Source organism: Myodes glareolus, chromosome 16 (assembly GCF_982192425.1).
Source record: "Myodes glareolus chromosome 16, mMyoGla1.1, whole genome shotgun sequence".
Taxonomy (NCBI): Eukaryota; Metazoa; Chordata; class Mammalia; order Rodentia; family Cricetidae; genus Myodes; species Myodes glareolus.
In genome coordinates, this window is record NC_142041.1 from 8,546,333 (window position 1) to 8,571,136 (window position 24,804).

At 43.9% G+C, this 24,804-nt stretch overlaps 1 non-coding gene across 1 annotated transcript; it reads right to left on the bottom strand.

Annotated features, from left to right (window-relative positions):
• Positions 1-7,549: 7,549 nt before the first annotated feature.
• On the bottom strand, positions 7,550-7,655 carry LOC125391439 (U6 spliceosomal RNA). The gene has a single exon (XR_007229128.2). It is a non-coding gene; the product is annotated as a U6 spliceosomal RNA (small nuclear RNA).
• Positions 7,656-24,804: the final 17,149 nt, after the last annotated feature.

The window sequence follows — 24,804 nt, forward strand, 5'->3', positions numbered from 1 at the left end:
ACATTTATTCCACAGCCTCTGCAGCAATCACCTACAGGACAGCCAAGTCATTGAGCCATCCACACACACACACACATTCTCTCAGTGCCTCATGTGTTGGACTCCCAATTTCCTATTTCCGTGGCCTCCACTTGCACCTACGTGGTACACTGAGCCTGATGTAGCTCTAAATGCACCTTTCTGGTGCAGTGGGCCTCGTGTAGCCTCTGAATGCACCTCCATAGTGCAGTGAACCTCGTGTGGAGCATACTGAGCTTAGCATGCTTAGGATGACAGCAATCCTGCAGCGGCCTGCAACTGGTTGCCCCATGGATTCATCCACCTGCTCCTTGAGACCCAGGGTAGAAGATAACCACAACACCCTTTGGTCACTCAGTTTTATAGAGCCCACCATAAAAAGAACCAAAATCAGTCACTCTACAGTTGGAGAGCTCTGCTGGGTCCCACGTCCCCTGTCTGATAAGAGCCAATCACATGATGGTTAACAGCAACTATAAACATCAGGGGCCCCAGGCTGACCCTCAGCTCTGCTGCTGTCCCTTTCCTCTGGAGGTAGGTCATGGGCAGTTTATGGACAAGCCTAAGCCTCAGTTGTCACCTGAAAGATGGGAACATTCCAATTCTATGATCTCATGCAAGTGTTATTATCATTGTCACATGAGGAGTCACAGTAAGCCTTATTATGTGCCCAGTTTGATAAGATTTCCTTGGATTATTATGGTAACTGGCTATATACATCAAGTCATCTTCACTTGGAAATAGGGACATGTATCTCCAAACCTAGCATAAAATTTTGCTCATGAAAAGCACTCCACATTCAAATAAATAAATAAATAAAAATAAGCAACCCCTGAATGTTAGATACGGCAGGGTGTTCTAGATAGGAGTCAGTGTGTCCCCTACAAGAACAGGGGTGGTGGATTGTTGTGGGACTTGTCACCGATGAGAAAGGCTTATTTCTAAATTGTCAGGCCTCATCCCACTGCACGTGGGGTGGCAAAGAAGCTGCTTTCCCTCCCATTGCTACAGCCACATGGGAGCAAGGCTCACATGCATTTGGGGCCCTAGCCTGCCTAGACTCGGATGACAGACGCATACAAGCACTGTCTGTACAGACGGGCCCAGTAGGGACAATCCACCTTTTCCTTTGGCATAAGTATGCAAAGTGACTTATGCACAGACACAAGACTCCTCTGCCAAGCTGGACCCAGTCCAGCAGGAACAGTGGAATGAAGGACAGCAAGTGCTAATAATGCAACTAGGCCCTGCCCTCAAGGAAGTTTGCACACACTGTTCAATAAGCCAAGGATAGAGGCCCCACACCCTTGTTCTCCACACCCTAATCCAAGCAGACTCCAGCTCCTGGCCCAGTGTGCCCTGATGCGCAGCCTGTAGGGAGATTCTGAACTGAGGCTTCTCCAGCGCAGCAGCAACATGTGCCAGGAACTGAGACGGCCTTCCCTGTTGCCTCAGCTGGGAGGCTTGACCTAAAAGTGAAGACAAAGGGGTGTGGGTACCCTCCCCCCTCAATTTTCAAGGTGTTGACGGAGGCAGCTCCTTTGTTTTCCAGCTGCCCAGACTCAAAATAGCCACACTGAAACTATATTAATTAAATCACTGCTTGGCCTATTAGCTTCTGCCTATTTCTACCTAGCTCTTACATCTTAAATTAACCCATTTCTTATTTCCACTGTTTAGCAATTTTCCTGACAATTACCAATAATAGCTTGTTGATAACCCTCTAGACAATGACAGTCTAGCTCTGGTTTCAGGGCCAGGGTGTATTTCTTTGACTGGCCTTTCAATTTGATTTTTCCTTTCAATCCCCAACTAGAGACCAAGTGTTCAGACACATGAGTCTAAGGAGACCGCTTCATTCAAGCTACTACATTTATCCTCTTCAACTTCTCATTTATCCTACTGGAAAATAAGTTGCCAGGCTCTCACTTGGCTTGTCTAGCAGACAAACTGATATTTCTTGTAATTTTTTGATTATTGAAGAGAGAGAACTGTGTAAAATTCCTTCCTATCTGATTTTTAAATAGAAGTTCAAATATTGTATGCAGAGTTACAGGTATCAAGACATTTTTCATTTGATTAGTAACAGCTTTTGGAAGGCAGTAGCTGGCCTGATTGTAGTGACAATTCATTTGTATTTTAATAAATAAAGCTTACCTCAGTACCAGAGAGTAGAACAGCCATACTAGTCAGCCTTACAGACCAGGCAGCAATGACACTTAGCTTTAATTCCAGTAGCCATGATGACACATACCTTTGATCCCAGTAGCCACAGAAGCTTGCCATAGAAACCAGATAGTAGAGTTGCACACTTTTAATCTGAGAACTAGAGAGGATTGTAAAATGGAAGGAGACAGCTCTCAGTCTCAGTCTCATTCTGAGGTTTCCTGGAGGCAGGATTACCAGTTTTGGACTGAGGTCAATGTAAGAGTCAATAGTTGGCTGCTTTACTTTTCTGGTCTTCAAACTGAACCCCAGTATCTGTCTCTGAGTTTTTATTAATTGTGCTTCATCTAATCTTCACACATAATAGAAGAGAACAGCAGCTTTCCTACTAAATTATTTGTATGTTATACGATCTCTATCTATTTTGATCTCCAATGACACTAGGAAACAGAGATTAAATGTGAAGAAAATTCCAGACATTAAATGAATTATTAAAGAGATGGCTGGCTTCAGTGAAAAATGTCAAGATAATATCTAATCAAATATCAACTTTACCCAAGCGGCACTGCTTGTCTTAAGGAGACAATGACATGCCTATGTTGTTGCCATCATATTCTCTTGAATGTTTGGTCAAATTGTCCAGGGTATAGCACACACAAAGACTGACATTAGGGGTGTACCCTGCTCTCTTTCTCTCTAAGAAATATCTTAGATTTATCCCTCTGTTCATAAATTGTATTTTAACCCCTTGATGTGATGCAGGAGGAGGTGGAGCCTTTGGGAGGTGGCTACGAGGCTGGGCTCCTCACCAACTGGGTCACTAAACTTATAAAAAGAAATTTCACAGACCTTACCCTTTGTACTATATGAGGACATAGCCATAAGCAGTCACTTATAAGCCAGGGAAGAGTTATTCCCCGTCTACCACAGCTGCAGACATATTAATTGAGAACTTCCAGCTTCAGGAATCATCAGAAATAAATTTCTGTTATGTATAGTCACTCAGTCTACAATTCTTTAGTTATAGCAACTGCAACCAGCTAGGACACAGACTAAGTCAAAGACCTAATCCTGTTCAACTCAAGTACAAAACTTGATCAGCCAGGCAGGCAAAGGAGAAAGTACAGGGAAAACACTGTAGATGATAGAGTATATTATGTTCATTTAAACAACACAGTATTGTCCTATAAGTAAAATCAATATGCTTTAGTCTTGAATAAGTATGTGTGCCAGAGAACTTTCCTAGTGCTTTTCTCTGTTTCTTAAATGGTCCTTTTAATGCCATTATAAGATGCTCTTCTGTTAGTGTTTTATCAATTAGATTATTGACGGTCAGAGAGGTACTAACCTCTTTGAACCCAGTACCATTAGCCAAGTGTTGCAGAGCTGAGATTTAAATTCCATCTGACCACCCAACAAACAAAAAAAAGCAGAAATGGGCAACAGGATATTGTGTGTGTGTGTGTGTGTGTGTGTGTGTGTGTGTGTGTGTGTGTTGAAGAGGGTGGGTATCAAATCTTATCTTGAAGTTCTCAGCCATCATTGCTCCTCCTTGGTGGTTTTGTTTATTTGTTTGTTTGTTTGTTTGTTTGTTTTTCCTCTCCTCATTCACCTTCCCTTGGCCTTTCATGCCTGAGTCCTCAAAGACCCTCATCAGCAGAGAGATTCTTGGGTTCTAGAGAACATGTTCCCTGGTTTGCTTTTCTGGTGCTGTGAGCAAAAGCAGCATGTAAGAGGAAAGGTTTTCTATGTTTTCACTTCCAGGTCATAGGTCACCACTGGGAGACAACAAGACAGGAGCCCAGCAAGAGTCTGAAGGCGGACCTGCTTGTTCTGCACATCGACGTACAGTGGAGTACAGCAGGAACCATAACAGAGTCTGTGGCTCAGTTCCAGCTGCCCTGAGATGGCACCATCCTCAGTAGGATGGACCCTTCCGTGCTGATCATCAACCAAGACAACCCCAGGACAGTTTGATCTGGAAGAAAAATTCTACAGGCAAGATTCCCTCTTCCCAGATGACTCTGTATTGTGTCAAGTGGACAATGGAAACTCACCAGGACATAGACACTCCTTTTAGATGGCACAGCGTCTTCCAATTAGATGTGAGCAGGTAGATAGTAGAACTGTGAGACTGGCAAAGATTCCACGTCTGTGCTGGGCCCTTTGGGGACCTTGAACTAAAACCTAGTCCCCAGGAAAAGCTGAAGGTCGACATCCCAGGCCCTGCTGAAGCTGAAGGGATGTGGGACCCCTATTTAGAGGAAGTATTAGCTAAGGGAGAAACCTAAGTTACACAAAGTTGCTGACTGCAGCCCATTCCCTTACCCATAGTCATGCAGAGAATGCTGACCCCCCAACTTCACCTATCAGCTGGGTAATATTTCAAACAGCCCCTGTGGTTAGCAAAGTGTCAGCAGACGTCTGGAAGATGGGGGGGGGGTGGCTGTTGCTATGCTCCTTAGATAATAACAGCCTATCAGGAACTAACAGCTGAGTTTTACCTAATCTTTAGCCAATTGTAATATAGGATAAATAATTCTGTATTTTGAGACTGTAATCTTGTGACTGTTTTCCAAATTTGTCTTTAAAAACCCCTGGCAAAAAATATATGAGGTCCTTCTCCCTCCATCTGCTGTGTCAGACTGTGAAGCAGAGGACCTGAGCTAGCTCATACTTAATAAATGAAACCTTGCCTTTGCATTCAGAAGTGTGTCTCCATGATGGTCTTCTTGGAGGTCCTAGGATTCAAGCACCTTGCTCAGCACAGGTTCCTTAACCTTACCTACACTAGGGCTTTGCTGCAGGGGCTGGGATGCTCCCTTCCTCATCATGGTGTAAGGACTCCCTGGGGAGCCCGACTCAGGGGGGTTGCATCTGCTGTGCCTTGGACCGGGGACTTTTGTTTCTGGGTTTCTAGTTCTCTATGTAGAAAGTGGTACAAACAGGGGACTAGACAGAGCAGTGGGGAGCAAATGAGAACACCGGGGACGTGTCTTTACATAGAGCAAGTGCTTATTAAGACCCGGTGTTGTCATTTTAGATATAAATCTCACGAAAAGAGAGACACTGCTATGTTCCTGGATGTATTTCTCCTGACGGTGTTTGGCAGAGAGCAGGCACTCAATATTTTGAATGAATTAATGAGTGAATGGATGAGACAAATCACTTAGCTGCTAGTTTTAACTTGGTCATTGAAATTCAGGGAACCTAGACCTGAAGAGCCATTTCTCAAAAGAAGACATACAAATGGCCAGCGGGTACATGAAAAAAAATGATCTACATCGCTAATCACCAGAGAAACACAAATTAAAATGACAATGAGGCATCACTTCATACTTATTAGAATAACTATTATCAAGAAGGACAATAAATAAATACAAAGGTGAGAATCTGGGGATTTCACTCTGAAGTAGAGCACTTACTGAACATGTATGAGAGCCTGGGTTCAATCTCCACCTTAAGGCAAATGAAACTGTCGGTGATGATGGGAAAAAGCACAGCCATTATGGAAAACACTAGGATATTTCTCTAAAAGTGAAAATATGCAGTTCTCCCATAATCATATATCTAAAACTATACCAAATGACTCAGCATTTGAGTCCCAGGATTATTGGCAATAACCAAGACTCGGGATCAAACCGGGGTTCCATTCGCTGATGTAAAGATACGGGCCATGTGGTCTATCTCTACAATGGAGTAACGTTCATCCTTCCCGATAGGAAACAGTCCATTTTAACAACATGGATAGATACAGAAGTCACCAAAAGAAGTCATCCAGGCACAGAAAAGCAAGCACTGCATGCTCTCATCTGTATTTACAGTGTTTAAAAAGATAACTGGGTTCATAGGAACAGAATGGAATGGAGAGTAGGGAGACTGGAGAGATGCTGATTAAAAGACACCAAAGTTCCATCAGATGCCAGAAATAAACTCTGTAATACCTCGCAGAGCACGGTGACTAAGATTTCATCATGGTCTTGCACATTGTCTAACATATATTGTGAAGCTCCATTTAACCAACACAGGGTACATACACGAAAACCTGATGCCATATTGCTATAAATATGTTACAATTTTGTTTGCCAGTGACAAGTTTAAAATTAAATAAAATAAAAGTTTAAGGCATTAAGATAGGTACTAGACAAATTAAATAAAAAATAAAGACATATGAGAAACCCTTCACGGCTTCTGAAAGGTACTTTTTGGAGACTTAGCATGGATGGCACTGGCCTCTTGTGTTAGAGCGTGGGTTTAGCTTCATTATACCTTCTGGTTTGGGTTGCATCCTGAAGACACCTCCTCTTCGCTATGAGCAATGCATCTCTGCCCCTTCTCATCGCGCTATTCAGTGCTGGCCTGCAGCCTCTGCTCCTCCACAGGATCTCAACTTCAGTGCTGAGACTCTGTGTTCAGGAAAGCCCCCTCTCACCTCACCGGCACCTAGACGTCGATTCTTGAGCTGGGAAGGTGTACTGTGGGTACCACTGGCTCTAATCCAGAGCCTCCAAGGGTCATCCCACCAGAACTGCTATCTGCCACCAGCAAGCTCCGCCTTCCCTCGCTGGCTCTATTTGGCTATGATTAGAAAATAAAAAGATAAACATGACAGCATATGACACATTTATGAAAAACAAATAATACTTTTTGCATACATTATAACAAGAAATAATTCTTGTGCCTTCAAGTCTTCGTTTCTTAGGTGGGATTGTTTAAGCAGAAGAAAATAGGGCCAAGGATCATGTAAGGAGACAAGTGGCAGCGAGCGCCTGTGAAGTTAAGAGAGCGTTGTTTTGGTGCACGGCGCTTCAAAGGCTTGCGGGAACTGTGACTTTGCAGCCTCCCGTAATTAGATCTGTGTGTGGATCAGGACTGTAGAGTCCCTCATTGGAGAAAGGACCCGCCTTTCTCACCTAATCCTGGGAAGGCTACCTATCCTGTCCAAGTGAACTTCGTTCTTCGGGAGAATTAATTCAGTGTGGGTTGACTTGCCTGATACACGCTCGGTTTCATGGTGCACGTGCCTTGATGCTCACAGTTGATAAGGACATGCTTACACAGTAAAGACATGTGAACATCACCTGCCTGCTGATATGCTGCTTTCGTGCAGTGTTCCTCCCAACTATCATCCGAAACTATCGCCTTTTAGAAGCAAATGCCGAGCTGCCTCAGAAAAGACCAGGGTAACCCTGCGGCTGCAGAAGGGAAACCCCGTTAGCGGAACGCGACAGGGGTTCTCTTTGCCGCACCCCGGATTCAGATCCGTGGAAACAGCTCGCATTCATTCTGCTCCCTGGGAGACTAAATTCTCATTGCTTCATCCCGCACAGCTTTAGATTCAGATTTAGGGTTTCATTTATTCATTTGAAACATGAGATGCTTCACAGATTTCACGTCATCCTTGCACGGGGGCCATGCTGATCTTCCCTGTGTTGTTTCTGTTTTAGTCCATGTGCTGATGAAGAGAGCAGCTCATCTTGATTTTCTTGCTAAAGAAGAAATCTCGAAGGAGACTCCGAGCTTAGTTTTCATTTTGTGTTACTTACTTGAAACATCGAGAGGTCAAAACTCTGCTGTGTTCAAAATTAAAACGTGTGTGTGTGTGTGTGTGTGTGTGTGTGTGTGTGTGTGTGTGCAAATACCTTCTAGTTTTAACGGCAAGTTTCAAATTGGAACACTGTATGTGACTCAAAAGTCTGGAAAGTTTTGTGCTCTTTTTGTAAAAGATGAAGTCTCACTATGTTGTTCAAGCTGGTCTCGAACTCCCCGGATCAAGCAGCTACACCACTTCAGCCTCTCCAGTAGCTAGCTACAGGCACACATCACTGTACCCAATAGGTGATTTCAATTTTTCTTTCTGAACAAATGTCTTATTTTGAGCTAAGAACGTATTCACTGTGCAGAGACACATTTTCTAATAATAATTTTGCACAGAACTGTGGGCAGATTTTCCTTTTGAAAGTAACTTACTAGTCACTAATTGATTCCCCTGTCTTGAAAAGACTCAATGAATTTTTCAAAAGTAATTATATAGATATGACCAATGTCTAGTTTTTCATTTCTGATGCATATTAACATTACCTGAATGAACGTCTCTGCTCCATTTGAAAGCGCTATAGCTGAAGTGAGCTTAGTGACTACATTCACCACAGCTGAAGGGAGCGACTGTCGGCCTTATATCTCTAACTGAAACTCAGACTTTGGGTTTTTCATTTTCTTCTTGAACGCCTACAAGAAATGCCTTTAGAAATAGGTAAAGAAGACTTTGGGGGGACTTGATGACTCCACTGAGCTTCACGGTAGAACTGTAAAAGACTAAAGATTTATATAATCTGAAGAGAAGCCAGTTATTCCCACTGCATAATTGGAAGTAGTGGACATTTCTTTTTCTGCGTGCTACACTGAGCAATTTCTACCCAGTAGGGCAGTCTACCACAGGAGCAAACAGAAACTGGGGACTCACAACAGCGTGTGAGGTGCCCGTGGGCTCTGTTGAAACCCCAGTTCCCTTTAAATCTAACTAATTGTTTTTGTCCTACGATGTGGACAATGTCCAGGGGAGGGGCTCTGATCATTGGAGGCTGTGCAAAGCCTGGAATACACGGGAGTTGTCAGAGTGCATTTTTCCTCCTCCTGTTCGAATTCTGCATCCTGCAGTACAACATCTAAGACGCTTTTGCTTCTGGTTCAAGTCTCGTGGTCTTATTCAGTTCTTGTAAAACTGGAAAGATGGGTGACAGGAATTGAGAGCAATCTTTTGGAGTAAAAACTGGCTCACCAAGATTTTAGAGTTCCGGGGGAAATCTCGTTTCCTGACCTGAATCCATTCAGAGCTTTGGAAGGCTGCCAAGGACTTCACTTAGCAAGGATGTAAGATTGATTATTGGTGACCATGGTAAATCACACTTGTAATCCCAGAACTTGGGAGACTGAGGCAGAAGTCTGTGGTCAGTTTGGACTACATAGAGAGACCCTTTCTCAGGAAGAGAGAGGAGGGGGGGAGGGAGGGAGAGAGAGAGAGAGAGAATAATAATGGTATTTTAAAAAGCCCATTTCCTGGGATTTGATAAGTGTAGAGGCAGATTACAGTTAGTAATAGCCACAAGGAGGCACTAGAGTGACGGCTCATTGGTGAAGAGAGGTCACTCCCCAGATTCAGCTCTGAATGCTTACATTAGGTGCTTCACAACCACTTATCATTTCAACTCCAGGGAAATCCAGTGCTTCTGGCTTCCCTGGGCAGACGCGCACGTTGAACGCGAGCATGCGCGCGCACACACACACACACATACATACACACACACACATCTAAAAATAAAATAAATCTTTAAAAGTATAACCATCCATAAAAGACAATGAAGCATTTATGCTCATAATTTTATTTCCATATTCAACACTACAAAATTACCTTGGTAAAACACAAGTGTGCTGTGCTGTGCATTTCTGTGTCTCCCGAGACTGTCTTAGGGATTCCGTTTGAGTGAAGCCGTCTGCGTCCTAATCCCACTTTCCCACCTGACTAGCCCTAGCCTGTTTTCTTCTCCCCGTTCGCCAGTGTGCTGCAGACAGGCAAAGCATCGGAGATCTACTACACAGAGCTCTACACCAGACCCAGGGCCATCGGCCTTGGGAACACACCTGACGTCTTTGACATTAGCTTGAGATAAATGATAAAGGAAAAGCAGTCAGCCTAGACGAAGCCACTTTTTCCCCTGACCCCTATATGAGCCCTTGTTCTCTGACCCAAATCTCAGGGGTCTTCTTGTCTTGAGGCCACTTTTGATTACACTTCTGTCAGCAGAACTCCGACAAATTGCCCTTCGTGCAACCTTGAATCTGCGCCCCTTCCTCTGGTCTCATACCACTTCCTATACACAGCAGTCAGTTCCTTTACAACCAATTCCCCCGCCCCCAGCCCCAACCCCCATAAAAAAAGAAAATATTGCAGGAGGCTGCTTGTTTGTTACTGGCTGCTTAACCCCGAAATAATCACACAGAAACCATATTATTTGCAGTACTATACGGTCAATAGCTTAAGTGTATTTCTGGCTAACTCTTAAACTAACCCATCTCCATTAATTTGTATATCACCATGTGGCTGTGGCTTACCCGGTAAAGTTCCATCCCCAGCATCTGTCTCCAGTGGGGCCACAGGGTGTCTCCCTGACCTCGCCTTCTTTCTCTCAGCCTTCAGCTTAGTTTTCCATGCCTAACTCTATTCTGCCCTGTTGTGCAGGCCCAACACAGTTTCTTTATTAACCAATGGTATTCAGAGCACACAGAGGGGAATCCCACATCAAGCAAAGAAAGACTAGAAGTATAAGTAAAACTGTATGACCTTCTAGAAGGACCTAAAGGAAATTTACCGCGGTGACAGCTGAGTTGTTCCTATGCATGGGCACATTCCAGTGGCATGTTCTGTTTATGTATTCATCTCTCACCTGCAACAGTTGTGGGCAGCTTGGACTCAGCCACCCCACCATGCTTCGTTTTTTATACTTGATAACTGTCTTTGTCAGGGTTTCTATTGCTGCAGGGAGACACCATGACCAAAAGCAAGTTGAAGAGAAAAGGGTTGATTTGGTTTACACTTCAGCATTGCTGTCCATCACTGAAGGCAGTCAGAACAGGAACTCAAACAGGGCAGGATCCTGGAGGCAGGAGCTGATGCATTAGCCATAGAGGAGTGCTGCTTATTGGCTTGGTCCTTGTGGCTTGTTCATCCTGCTTTCTTATAGAACTAGGACCATCAGCCCATGGAAGGCACCACCCACAATGTGCTGGGTCCTCTCCCATCAGTCACTAACTAAGAAAATTCCCTGCCCTCACCCTGACCCCATGCAGACATTTTCTCAAGTGAGATTCCCTCCTCTCAGATGACTTCAGCTTGTGTCCTTTTGGCATAAACCTATCCAGCACAGTGACCTAGCCATGGCTGACAAAACAAGGTACTTACAGTATGTCAGGACCCACATGGTAGAAGGAGAGAACTGATTCTTCAAACATGCACAGTGGTACACACACACACACACACACACACACAATAAATGTAACTAATTTTCAAATTCTGTGTTTTCGAAGAGAGAATTTGGAAGGAGTAGACATTTTAATTACATAATAATTAATAGATAATTGAGGAAAACTAAAAGATCCTAAATCAGTACATCTTGACACTAATTGTGGCCGTGTATATGTGTGTGCACATGTGTGTGTCTGTGTGTGTATGTGTGCTCACGCGCGCACATGCGTGCGCATGCCTCCATTTGCTATGCAATGAAGAAATAGAATTCCAGTAAGAAGCTTGTCCAAACATGGCACAGTTAGGAACTGGAGATCTAAGCTGGAGCTGAGACTGGAGTTGAACTCTGATAAACAGTCTCCTACTGATCAGGGATCAAAAGTCGGATCACAGCCAAGACAGGAGCCGGGGGTTACATCACTGTTTGTTGACATGCTTTTCACTACCTGGGATAAAACATCATTCCTAAACCAAGGCCTTTAGATAAACATGTTTTCTACACTGCTTGGGTTTCCTCAGCAGCTCTAGCAGCTGGAATGGCCTGTCTAGAAAGCCAGAATCAAACCCTGAGGTCAGAATATTTAAGGACAGTGACGACACCAGTACCAGGAGAACACCCAGTTCCTGGTTCAGTCACTAACGACTGATTTGGTAAGAGAAAACTTCAATTGCAAAAATACCTCCATCTCGAAAAGGGAGTAGGGGAGGAATGGGGAAATCTCGGTGGACCGGGATGGGGGGGGGGGAGGGAGGAAGGATGAATATGGGATCAGGGAAAAATATATTTCAACTAAGGGAGTCATTTTAGGAGACTTGATTATATATGGGATCCCAGATCCAAGGAGAGATCCCCAGATTGTTCTCTGGACAGAGGAGAGGGTGCCTGAACTGGCCTTGGCCCATAACCATACTGATGAATATTTTGCTTATCACCATAGATCCTTCATCTGGCGATGGATGGAGATAGAGACAGAGACCCACATTGGAACACTGGACTTAACTCCCTAGGTCCAAACGAGAAGCAGAAGGAAAAAGAACATGAACAAAGAAGGCAAGACCAGAGGGAACCTTCATCCGACGATGGATGGTGATACAGACGGAGACCCACATTGGAGCACCGGACTGAGCCCCCCCAAGGTCCAAATGAGGAGCAGAAGGAGGAAGAAAATGAAAAAGTAAATCAGGACTGCGAGGGATACGATCACCCACTGATACAAGGGGACTGATCAAATGAGAGTTCACCAAGGCCAGTTGGACTGGGACTGAACGAGCACATGATCTCACTAGATTCTGAATGTGGCTGGATTCTCTGAATGTGGCTGGCCCGGAGTATTTCTGAAAAGCCATTGACAATGACACTGGGACTTGTTTCCTCGGCATATACTGGATTTTGGGGATCCAGTCTGTTTGGATACTCACCTTCCTGGACCTGGAGGGAGGGGGGAGGAACTTGAACTTCCCACAGGGCAGGAAACCCTGACTGCTCTTAGGGATGGAGAGGGAGGAGGAGAGGGCGTGGGGGGAGTGGGAGGGTGTTGGGAGGAGGGGCGGAAATGGAAACTTTTATAATTTAATAAAATTACTTTCTCAAAAAAAAATACCTCCATCTCAGGTTGGTCTGCCAAATCTGTGGGGCATTTTCTTGATTAATGTTTGATTTGGGAGTGCCCAGCCCAGTGTGGGTGGCGCCATCCTTGAGCAGGTAGTCCTGGACCATGTAGGAATGCTGGCTAAGCAGACCTGGATACCTGGATACCCCTAGGCTGCGACTTGAGTTCCTTCCTCCAGGTTCCTGCCTTGAGTTCTTGCCTCAGCTTCCCTCCGTGGACTGTGGCCCAGGATGGAAGCCAAACAAGCCTTTTTCTCAAGGGGTTTTAAGCCATCCTGTTTATCACAGCGTAGAAGCTTACATAAGGCCATCACCTCCTGTTAGCCCACACACCGGGAGCTCAGAATGTTGAAGCAGAAGGAAACATCTCCAGAAACCATACTCATGACTAATGGACAATTACCACCATGTAGTCTGCCCTAGAAGAAAAAAATCAATAAAACACCCAATGCTTCCTTTGCTGATGCATGTAGTCTATTCACCTCTGAACAGCGCTAACTAGTTTTGGCTTGAGACAGCTGGCTCAAACTGGAGTTGTATTAAAGGACGTTTATCTGTCTGTTCACAAGATGTGGCTTGGTCTCTTTTCTATTACAGAAGACCCTGCTACCTGACATCACAGGGATAGGAGGATATTGAAATTCTCTCCAAGGTCGACTTCCTGGGTGGAAACATATTTTGTATTCCTCTACCTGTGGGCACTGCCATGGGACTGAGCTTCCTTACAGGGTCAGCCTAGTGAAAGCTGTCCCCCCGAAGACAAATACAAGGATAAGCAGCCGAAGGAAAACAGGCTTTCCTACTGACTGAACGCCTCCTGACTCTGCAGACACTTAAAACCATGAAAATTTTACATGTGTGAGGAAGATGGAAGATGCACGCATTTTCAGTTTCAGTGCTATAATAACGAGTTACCATTGCACGCAGAAGAGGAGATACGGCAGTTTCAAACTTTTTCCAGTCGGGAGGCTCCTATTTATTGACAAATGAAAACTCAAGTGTAAACGGTTTTTTCTTGACGGTCTCCATTGAAGACACTAAAATGGCAGTGACTAAATGTCACCTTTGATCATTGAAAAGCCAGCTCTGGCATGAGGCCATCACAGTAAAGATAGTTAGTTCCCAAGACGTCACGTTCAGGTGCACAGTTTAAGCCCAGTACAGTTCCTCATTACGTCTGCTGTCAGTGTTCATTCCCACTGACCGCGTACCGCACGGTCTTGCCAAAGCAATCCGCTGCTGCCGTCTTTATTTTGTCAATATAGCATGCATGCTTACGTTTTAACACATCTGTAAAAAAAAAAAAAACAGTTTACTGGACTTCAAGGTACTTCTAGTGTTCTTTGACTAGCTAGCACCCCATCCATCCCAGCCTCTCCCATCCCTCGAGCCTGTCTTTGTCGACATAACTTCAAGAGGCTGGAAATGGAATAAAACTAGCCATGGTGAATATTTCCTAGGAAGAGACACTTGGTATCTGGACATGTTGTGTTATGTAATTAGAGCAAGTGTAAAAATATTTCACGTATAAACGATAACACCCGTTTATGTCCAGAAACTCAGTTTTACCACCATTCTCAAATACGGGAAGGATTTAAAGGTGAGACCATCCTAAACATATTAAAGGTAGGTGCATTAACCAGAGTGCCAGCTAACGAATTCACAACAGGAAGCGGGTCAGGCAAGTGAGAGGGTCTCAGGAAACCTGGTCACTGGTTTCCTTCCACGTCATGGCAGTGCTATGGGAAAGTCAAACTACAAAGTTACCGCTGGAGTCCGGAAGCCCCATGAGAGATGTGAATCAGATGCTAGTTTGCTAGGATGATTAGTGACTTTCCTCATCACTGGGCCTGCGTACCTGGCCCGAAACACCTTAACGGAGAAGTTTATTTGAGGTCACAGTTTGAAGGTGCAGGCCGTCTTGGCAGGAGAAGGCACGGCACTGAGAATGGCTGGCGGCTCCGTTGTAGGAGTATAAGGCTTTGAGCTCACGTCTTGACGGGTCAGGAAGTGAGGCACCAAGGTAGGAAGGTACTCCGCTGGTTTTTTCCTTTTTTTATTCAGCTCTGGACCCCAGCCCATGGGATAGTGCTGTCCGTGTTCCCTCTTGTTTTAAACTTCTCTGGAGAGTGCTCACACACGCACTCAGAGAATTGTCTCTAGTTGGTTCTAAATCCCAGCAACTTGGCAGTGAATATCAGCCGTCACAGGCTGATGGCTGTTATAATACAGAGCGGGGTGGATGGGGGTAAACAAAGGAATTCATGTTCTCACAGCTCTGAAGATCAAAATGTTGGCAGTTTGGTTTTTTTCTGAGTTCTCTCCTTCTGTCTTATTGATGGCGACCCTCTCCTCGTGTGTTCCCATGGTCTGCCTGGACGCTGTGACTCCGTCCTCATGTCTTATAAGGGCACACGTCATAGTAGAGAAGGACCTATCCTGATGACATCATTTCATTTTAAATATCCCTTTAAGGCATTTTTCTGCAATGCAGCTGCATTATGAGACATCTGGGATAGGACGTCAGTGCAGGAACTTTGGAGAGACAGGATTTAGCCCATGACAATGTGTATCTTTGGGGAATGCTACACCAAATACAGTAGCTCCCGGAGCAGCCTGTGTGTAAGGAAAGCTGACGTGAAAACAAGAATTGTGTCTTGGGGACCCCTCCCCTAGAGCCCTGGAAGAAACTCACATTCTGAGTCCTACAAAGGCAATCCATCGGGTTACACATCTCCTTGGGAAAATAATGTTGAATAAATTAGATCTGATTTCATCAGTTGCCATTTCCCGTCACCCTGCCTTCCTCAGCTGTCTGTTTGACTACTTATTTCCTTCCCTTAGGCTTCTTCCTGAGATTGCTAAACCCCAGACACCTAGTAGGATCATTGGTTTGACACACAGAGGGCAACTATATTTTGTGAGTCTTTGTTTTTGTTGCTGACTGAATGAAGTAATGAGAATTAAAAAGAATGTAGCTAAAATGAATTGTTTCTCTGCCCCTGACACTTCTGGCATTAGATGCCTGGAGTTTCCAAACCATGCAATTTCCCAGTTGTCTGCAGATGTCAACAGCAGGTGTCATGCAAGTTAATTCAACTTTGTCCCTTTCTACCTAGAGTTAATGTCAATATTGCAAGTCAATGGCTCGGATCCATAGAACAGCTCCCACAGCAGCTTCTGGTCATAAACCCTGGATATCAAGTAAGTTGCATTTCTGACCCCTGAGGTCTCAGAAGTTGGCCCAACTTCAGGGCCACAGTTCACCGCAGCCCCTCACAGAACTCAGCATTTAACAGACAGGTTTGTTATGGCGGCTACAAATGACATAGCATACAGTAAGTATTTAGGTATGCTAAGGACGGGAGCTTCCCATTAAAGGACGAATTCTCTGACCTCATAGTTCGGGTATGCATTCACCAATCTGAAAACTCTTGGGATTCCTATTTGTATTGCCATGATTGACTACATAATTGGCCTCCAGTGGCTAATTCAACCTCCAACCTCTAGCCTTTCATCATAGATGGATCAGGTAGACCCAATTCTCTAGTAATGCCTGGGTCTTTCTGAGGCAAGACCCCGTTCTGAAGCTATTTCTGGGCTCTCAGCCATCAGTAACCTCACTAGCACACAAAACATTTATCCATCCTAAAGAACATGGCGCTGGGGTCAAATATAACAAAAGATACCTCTGTTATGCCTGTTACTCTGAGAGTTACAAGAATTTTAAGAGTTCTGTGCCAGAAATCCAGACTCAAAGATCAATGATGTTGTTCTTACTGTGTCAAAATGTCCAAAATGACATTTCATAAAGCTGGCATTGACACTGTGAATTCCTTTTTGTTGTTGTCTTAAATACATCAGTGTTTTCTCTCTCTCTCTCTCTCCCTCTCTCTCTCTCTCTCTCTCTCTCTCTCTGTGTGTGTGTGTGTGTGTGTGTGTGTGTGTGAGAGAGAGAGAGAGAGAGAGAGAGAGAGGGAGGGAGGGAGGGAGGGAGGGAGGGAGAGAAACAGGGAGACAGAGAAAATGAGAGAGAGAGTTTAAATAGTCTAGATACACTTAACAAAAGAAACAATATGCTAACCATAATGGCCACATGGCCACAGTTCTATAAGAAACTGAGATGTAAAAAAGTGAAGTAGAGAAGAATGACCTCATTGGGCCTGAGCCAAAGAGCGCACTGCTTCAATGACTAGATCTTCGGTCTCTCCAATTTGTTAATGACGTCAAACCACTAATATAAGAGCAACTTCTAAATGAACTCATGGAAGATCAGATGAAAATACCTGTAGGACAACCAAACTAGAAGACTACGAACAAAGAGAGGGATGGCTCTGAAAAGGATGCGCTTAAAGTCCAGCTGCCTATAGCAAAGGAAGTACACACGCATAAACCCTGCAGCATTCAGGCAACTAAGACAGGACGATCATGTGTTCAAGACCAACCCAGGCTATGTACAGAGGACTTGTCTCAATAAATAAATTAATATATATATATATGTGTGTGTGTGTGTGTGTGTGTGTGTGTGTGTAGATATAATTTCAAATGACATGAAATAATCAGCACTGCTCAAGCTAGCTAACAAACCACAAATGGCATCATCCTCAGCTAAGGAGGCAATGCACGCAGGACTGGGATTCAGGAGTTTCATTACATCCTGTTAAACAGGGAGATGTTCCCGCTGCATCTCATAGGTTCCCAGCTGTGCCCTGGCCGACATGAAACTACCAGATCCAATGCAAAAAAATCTTTTCAGCATGAGTATATTTCAGCATTCTGTATTTTGTATTTAAACAAAAATATTAGATTACTGTTGATCTAAAAAGGCAAATTTAACAGCTCCAATCTTACTTTTGTTCCTGTTAATAAATTGTGCTGGTTCGAAAAAGAATGTCCCCACTAGGCTCATTTGAATACTTTGTTTTCTTTGGTGGAACTGTTTGGGAAGGATTAGGAGGTGCAGCCTTTTTGGAGGTGGTGTGTCCTTCCAAGTGTGCTTCTCACTGTCTGCCTCCTACTTGTGGACCAAGGTGTGAGCTCTCAGCTGTTGCTGCTGCCGTACCCCCATCCATCATCACGAACTTCAGTGGTGATGTTTTACACAGCAATAGAAAAGTACCTAAGACATAAATCCACACCCAACCATGACAAAATGATTAATGGCTTTATCCTAATGTTTAAACACAAACAAGAAATAGAGGGAAATAATATAAACTTTACAAATCATAAAAACAAGACATAAAATTGAACAGACTAATCAATAACCCAGATTCATGTGTCTGGCATAAAAAAAAACCCACAGGTGTGGTCACATGTACATCTAATCTCCTCACATAGAAAGCTGAAGGAAGAAGCTTGCCATGAGTTTGAGACAATGCCCCACACAGTGGACCCTAAAACAATCAGGGATGCCTAAGACAACTCCACACTAGTAAGTACAAGTGTGAATTTAAGAAATAGGTGGGAGAGAGGAAATCAAGACTGACATCTTGATTCTAAAAGAACCACCATTCTCTGGCAGGAAAGAGCCAGTGAGTTAAAAAAACACATAGCGAGGGTGCCTGCGACTGAAAACAGAGAAACCCAGCAGATGACATACCCAGTGAACAAGCGAAACACACACTATCCTCAAGTAAAATCCAAACAGTAGCATACAGGATACCATACTATGTATGGGTGAGTGAGGCTGAAGTCAGATGGTGTCTTAGTTTGGTTTCTACTGCTATAATAAAACACAAAAGCAACTTGGAGCAGAAAGTGTCGCGACCGCCCCGACCAGCAAGGAAGACGCAACACCGGAGCTCTTCTTGCAAGCAGTTTACACAGGACCTTGTTACAATAGTTTCTCTCTCTGGGCAAGCTCCTCCCAGCCCTTAAGTAGCCCTGGGCAGCCAATCCTGGATCGCCACGTGGACACTGTCCATAGGTCCACTTATACGCAAGCAGCTTACGATCATCACGTGATTCTGGCCTTAGCCAAATAAGGTGTTGTTTACCACTGAGAGCACTGGCTTTGGGGATCGTGGAAGGTGGAAGCTGGCGCCATCGCTTCACACAGCTCTCTACAAGAAAGGGTTTGTGTTTTCTTACAAGTCTCAGGTCATACTCCATCACTGAAGGAAGTCATTCAAGGCAGGAACTGAAACAGAAGCCATGGAGGAACCCCGATTACTGACTTACTCCCATGGCTTTCTCAATCTGTTTTCTTATAGACCCAGTACCACCACCCCAGTAATGGCGCCCCCCACAGTGAGCTAGGCTCTCCACATCAATCATTAATTAAGACAATCCCTCACAAGATTGCCTACGGGCCAACATTATGGAGGCGTTTTCTCAATTATAAAAGGCAACCAGCACAAGTGGGCTAAGGGACCATTGGTGATGGTAGACATCTGACTTCAGCAATGGGAAACAGAAGAACAATTTCCAAACATGAGCGCTGGCCACTTGCAGGTCTAAGAAGGTTTTAGAAAGCCAAAGTTCAAAGTATATCACTTCTCAGCAAAATTAACATTAGCATCTATATGAACTTTCAAAAGATGCTGGAGTCAAACACTTTTTGTCTCCAAAACAGTAAAATTAAACATCACCAGCCACAAAAAAACCTAAACTCACAGTTCATAATAGATGAATACATACTAAAATGATCAGGAAAAGGGGACTTTCCCTAGCAGATAATAAGACTTCATTAAGATGATAATCTAAAACTGACATTAGGGACTTAAAAATAAATCAAAGGCATAACATTTAAAAAAAACTCAAGTAAATGTGAGAATATGTACATCATGTTGTGATATCATAGGAACTGTAGATGTGCAGGAAAAGCATGATTTGACACACAGTACCAAGAGCATTGACTTTCCACTCAGAGAGAAAACGGGAAGATATTACATCCCTACAGCATACCATCCACAAAAGTTACTGGTGTTGTATTTAAACCCGGAAGCAGAGAAATTATTTCTAAGTCTCAGAAGAGCGTGGTAAGATACTGAAAGATGTCTTTATGACTCTGAAGTAAGAGATGTCTTTTAATATTAAATGTATATGCATGTAAATCTTATGATAGACTATTATGCAACATTAAAAATGAAGGCACTCCTGCTATTTGTGATACACAGCAAGATCACATGGGCACAAAGAGCAAGAGACATGGAAACAGAGGGAAAACCTGGGGAGTCACTTAAAATCCAACTCTGTCATCCTGTGAGGTACTCAGGGCTGAAGCAGGAGGGTGACAAATTCAGGTGGGCCTGGAGGGGAATAGGAACAGTACTTGAAATCTTGTAATATGAAGGTAGAAGGGGAAAAGACCAAATTAATGGGCTTTCTTGTAAGTTCTGAAGCCACCAACCCTGTTCTCAGATTTGCTCAGATACTCGCCTACCTGTTCAGCAGTTTCTAAGCTGTCCCTCCTCCCAGCAGGGCCCGTGTGTTAGTTCTGATTGCATTTACAGCTAGTTAACGTTCATATTAAAGCTCCACAGGATGTCCTAGTCGCTTTGCAGTCCTCTTAAGCTGATTTCTTAAGCTATCATAGCCCCTGCCAGAAGAGCAGGCTGGGTAGCACCACTCTGACTTATCTCCTGTTTTGTCAGAGCTGTTTCTTCGAAATTAATGATCTAGAGATCTTCTTTCCCCAGTACGTGAAAAATAGAGTCTTTAAAGAATCCTGCCATATGCTTGAAACTAAATCAGCATGTGTGCCTGGAAGAAATCTATCACTTCATGAAACCAATAGATACTCCTTCTCAGCAAATGTACGGGAGATGGAGCGCAAAGAGAAATTACCTTATCTATTAATAGGCAACAAAATATTTCAGGTATTTTCACCAGGCGGTGGTGGTGTATGCCTTTAATCCCAGCACTCAGGAGGCAGAGGAAGGCAGATCTCTGTGAGTTCAAGACCAGCCTGATCTACAGAGCAAAGTATCAGGATGGGCTCCAAAGCTACACAGAGAAATCCTGGCTCAAAAAAAAGATGAAAAAAACCACAAAACACAGTATATTTCAGGTATTTCTACTTTCTGACTTAGTGTTTTTAAGTCTTTACATTGTCAAGACTGAGACTCCCCTCCCTGAAGAAGATGAAGGTGGATCAGAACTTTGGGTAGAGGCCCTAGCTGTGACTGCCCAGTCAAGCCTTCTCTGCTCTTACTAACCTGCAGCATCCAGAAGGTTTTCCCTCCCACTACCAGAAAGTTCCTTAAGCCAGAATTGCTCCAAAATCAGTCCACGAATGACAGAATCTTTTACTTCAAAGGCAGACAGGCTTTCTGGGAAGTCACTAGAACCCTTTCTCCTTCTGCCCCTGTTTTCTCTGGGAATACAGAGAGGGAAGCTAAGACCCTTTATAGGAAACCTTACAATCCACATTTACCTCACATGCTCCGTGTGGCTGAAAAGTATGTCAGGTTACAAGTCAGCTACTTCATTTGTTACCAGGTCTTCCTTGGTTAAAGCCAATATACACATGAGAAGCTAGGATGGGTTCAATAGATGAATGACCTAGGGTCACGTACCTGCTCAATCTGAAGTCCAGGCTCTAGGACAGGTTTGACAATGCCTTTCAGATCTAAGCATGCACCAGTATCTCTGAAAAGATTTTAGGACCCCAGTTGGCTGGCTTGATCCCTGCACACTAGAGACATTGCAGCCTGTATTTTTTTTAACCACATCCCCTGGAAATTGGGATGTACTTCTGCATTAGTCAATGTCTCATTGCTGTGAAAAGACACCATGACCACGGTAACTCTTATAAAGGAAGGAATTTAATTAGAGGTGGCTTGCAGTTCAGAAGTCTCGTCCATTATCATGGTGAAGAGCATGGCGGCATACAGGTAGACATAGTGTTGGGAGAGTAGCTGAGTGAGCTACATCTGGATCCACAGGCAGCAAGAAGAGAGACTGACACTGGGCCTGGCTTGAGCACTTGAAACTTCAAAGCTCACCTCCAGTGACAGACTTCCTCCAACAAGGCCACGCCTCCAAATGGTACCCAACGCAGCCATTTGCATTCAAATCACCACAATGTCCAACCCAAGAAGGCCAGTTCTCAGTGTTCTGCCAGTTTAGGGAAAACATAACTGTCTTTACTTACTGGGTTCTTGGATTGGAGTGAAGATAGGACAGGACTTTGAACCCTCTGCTGCTCAGCTAAAACTGAGGTGTCATAGCCATCCAGAGAAGGAACTGTCATTGCCTCCTGTAGCTGATGTCTTCAACAATGGTGTTCACTGGCCAAGCTGACGGAACAGGCCAATTAGTGGCATATAAGTCAGCCACAAAATACAACAGGCTTTGTGCACAATGCTGGTGAACCAAGGGAAGGCAAAACGGAGTCATGAATTAGGATACCAGAACTGTGGCATGTGTGTGCGACTCACCTTTAAAATGAAATTCTTTCCCAGCCAAAGTTTAAATTTTGAAAATTGAATTAGGAAGTTGTCATGTCCACACCAGCAGCTGTTGCTCTGCTCAAATAGAACCTAAATCTACGCAAAATTAAGCTGGGAAGACCCCACACTCAGAGGCAGATAGCTCCTTCTACAAGGGTTCCAGGTCAAGAAGGTCAAGGCCATTGGTTTCAGAAAGCAATTATTGTTTATCTATCTCAATCAGTATTTTTCCAACACTAAGAAGGGCCTCGCCATCATCGATACCTCAATACAAGTACACAGCTAGCACAATAAATATCAGATGCCCAAGTGAAGGAACCTCCACAACCCTACAAATTTCTGTTCTTGTACTGGGACTGAATTGATCCAGTTGATATTCCATGCACATACTGTGGGGGTCTCACTACTCTGATTAAAATTCCCCTTCCCTAGCCAACCATATACCCCAATTTCATGCTTCACTTTAGAACACACAGCCCAACTCAGAAGCCCCTGTCACTGTGAAATCTTTGGGTTCGCTCCCACTGCAGTAAAAATGATATTTTCCTTTTCTTTGTTCACACAGAAACTTGTTGATGGCAATATTTGTGTTGGCAAAAGTCATTTGTACCTGTGCTGTGAGACAGCTGACCCCCTGGGGACAAGATGCTTCATGAGGACTTTCACTCACTCATCGAAGCTCTCTCCACTGCCAGATATCAAGCATGCACTGTGCAGGCAACAGAGAACCCCACAAAGAAAGCGCAGTGCAGCCTGGCTGCATTGTAGGGAGTAAAGTATTCAACAGCCAAGGCGTTTAGCAGCAGGCTTAGGGAGCAATCCAGGGTCCCAAAGAAGGCTATTTTAAAAGCCAAATCTAACTGGGGAAGGTAGGGTAAGGTTCTCTGTGAATGTGACAGTGTTTATACCCTGAATGCTGAGGGAGATGTGAATGATAGAAAATGGAGCTTCTTAAGCAGTCCAAGCAGAAAAAAAAAAACCCTGCCTATTTGTTTCCAGTCTCTCTCTCTTAAACACACACACACACACACACACACACACACACACACACACACAGCCTCCTGCTCAGCAGATCCTTTTCTTTATACCCAGAGTTGAGTAGACATTTACTGCCTCTGTGACCTGAGCAAGGACATCACTTCCTAAATTGTTTTTAATTCCTACAGTGGCATTTAAGGTATTGTGGTAATTTGAATATAATTAACCCCTGTAACCTCAGGGAATACATTACTGCTTTGTCGGAGTAGGTGTGGCCTTGTAGGAGGAAGTGTGTCACTGTAGAGGTGGGCTTTGAGGTCTCATGTATGCTTAAGCCACACCCAGTATCACAGACCACTTCCTGTTGCCTCTGAGTGAAGATGCAAAAACTCTCAGCTACTTCTCCAGCACCAAGTCTGCCTGCATGCTGCCTTTCTTCCCACCATGATGATAATGGGATAAACTTCTAAACTATAAGCCAAGCCACCACAATTAAATCTTTTCTTTTATAAGAGTTGCCATGGTCATGATGTCTCTTCATAGCAATAGAAGCCATAACTAACTAATTGAGGCAGAAGTTGGTACCAAGGACTGTGATATTGCTATAATAGACCAGACCATGTTTTCACTTGGAGGAATTTGGACTTTGGTACTTTGGGTTAGGAAAGCAATAGAATGTTTCAGCATTGATTAATGATCCACACTAGTAGGTATATGAAAGACAATGGTGCTGATAATGATTTAAACTTTTGGAACCTGACTCAAGAAGTTTCAGTGTGTTTCCTAGAAATTATTCTTGTGATATTTTGGTGAAGAATATGGCTGGGTTATTTTGCCCTTGTCTGAAAAGTTTGCCTGAGTTTTGGATTAATTCCCTTGGCAGAGAAAAATCTCAAAACAGCCTAGTATAGACTCAGCTGTGTGGTTACTAGTGTTAACTCTGAGGATATATAATGCAAAGAAATAAGCTGAGCAAAGAAAAGATATTTGAGGAGAAAAGAAACACCAGAAAGTGTAATGAAACAAATCCTGTGTTCAAGGAGATAAACAGATTAAGAAATAGACTAAAGGGAGTGGTGACCTTGGGGCAAGATTTCACCCAGGTAAGTTTCCAACTTGTGAAAAGGAATTAAAGAAAAGCTTAGAGCTGGGTGTGGCGGTGCATGACTTTAATCCCAGCACTTGGAAGGTAAAGGCTGGTAGATCTCTGAGATTGTGGCCATCTTGGTCTACAGAGCAAGTTCCAGAACAGCCAAACTTAGGCACTAAAGGAAGCCATCAAAAACAGAAAGCTGTTGAAGATGTAATTGAAAGATCTCTGAGTTCAAAGCCAGCCCTGGTCTACAGATCCAGTTCCAAGATAGCCAAGCTTAGGTAGTGAAGCACAGAAAACTGGTGATGGTGAAATTGAATAAGGAGGCCACGTTCCAGTCCTAGTATGCAGCAGAACTTGGCAGCTTTGGCCATGTGTCTCTGGAGTTAAGGATAAAAGAAGGGGGCTATGGAATTTGCCTCCATGACTAAGAAAAACTGCATGTGTCAGGGTTGTTCCTGAATGGAGACCTAGAGAGGCCGTTGCATGATGCTGTGAAGTTGAAGATTGGATTGCCTTGGAGACC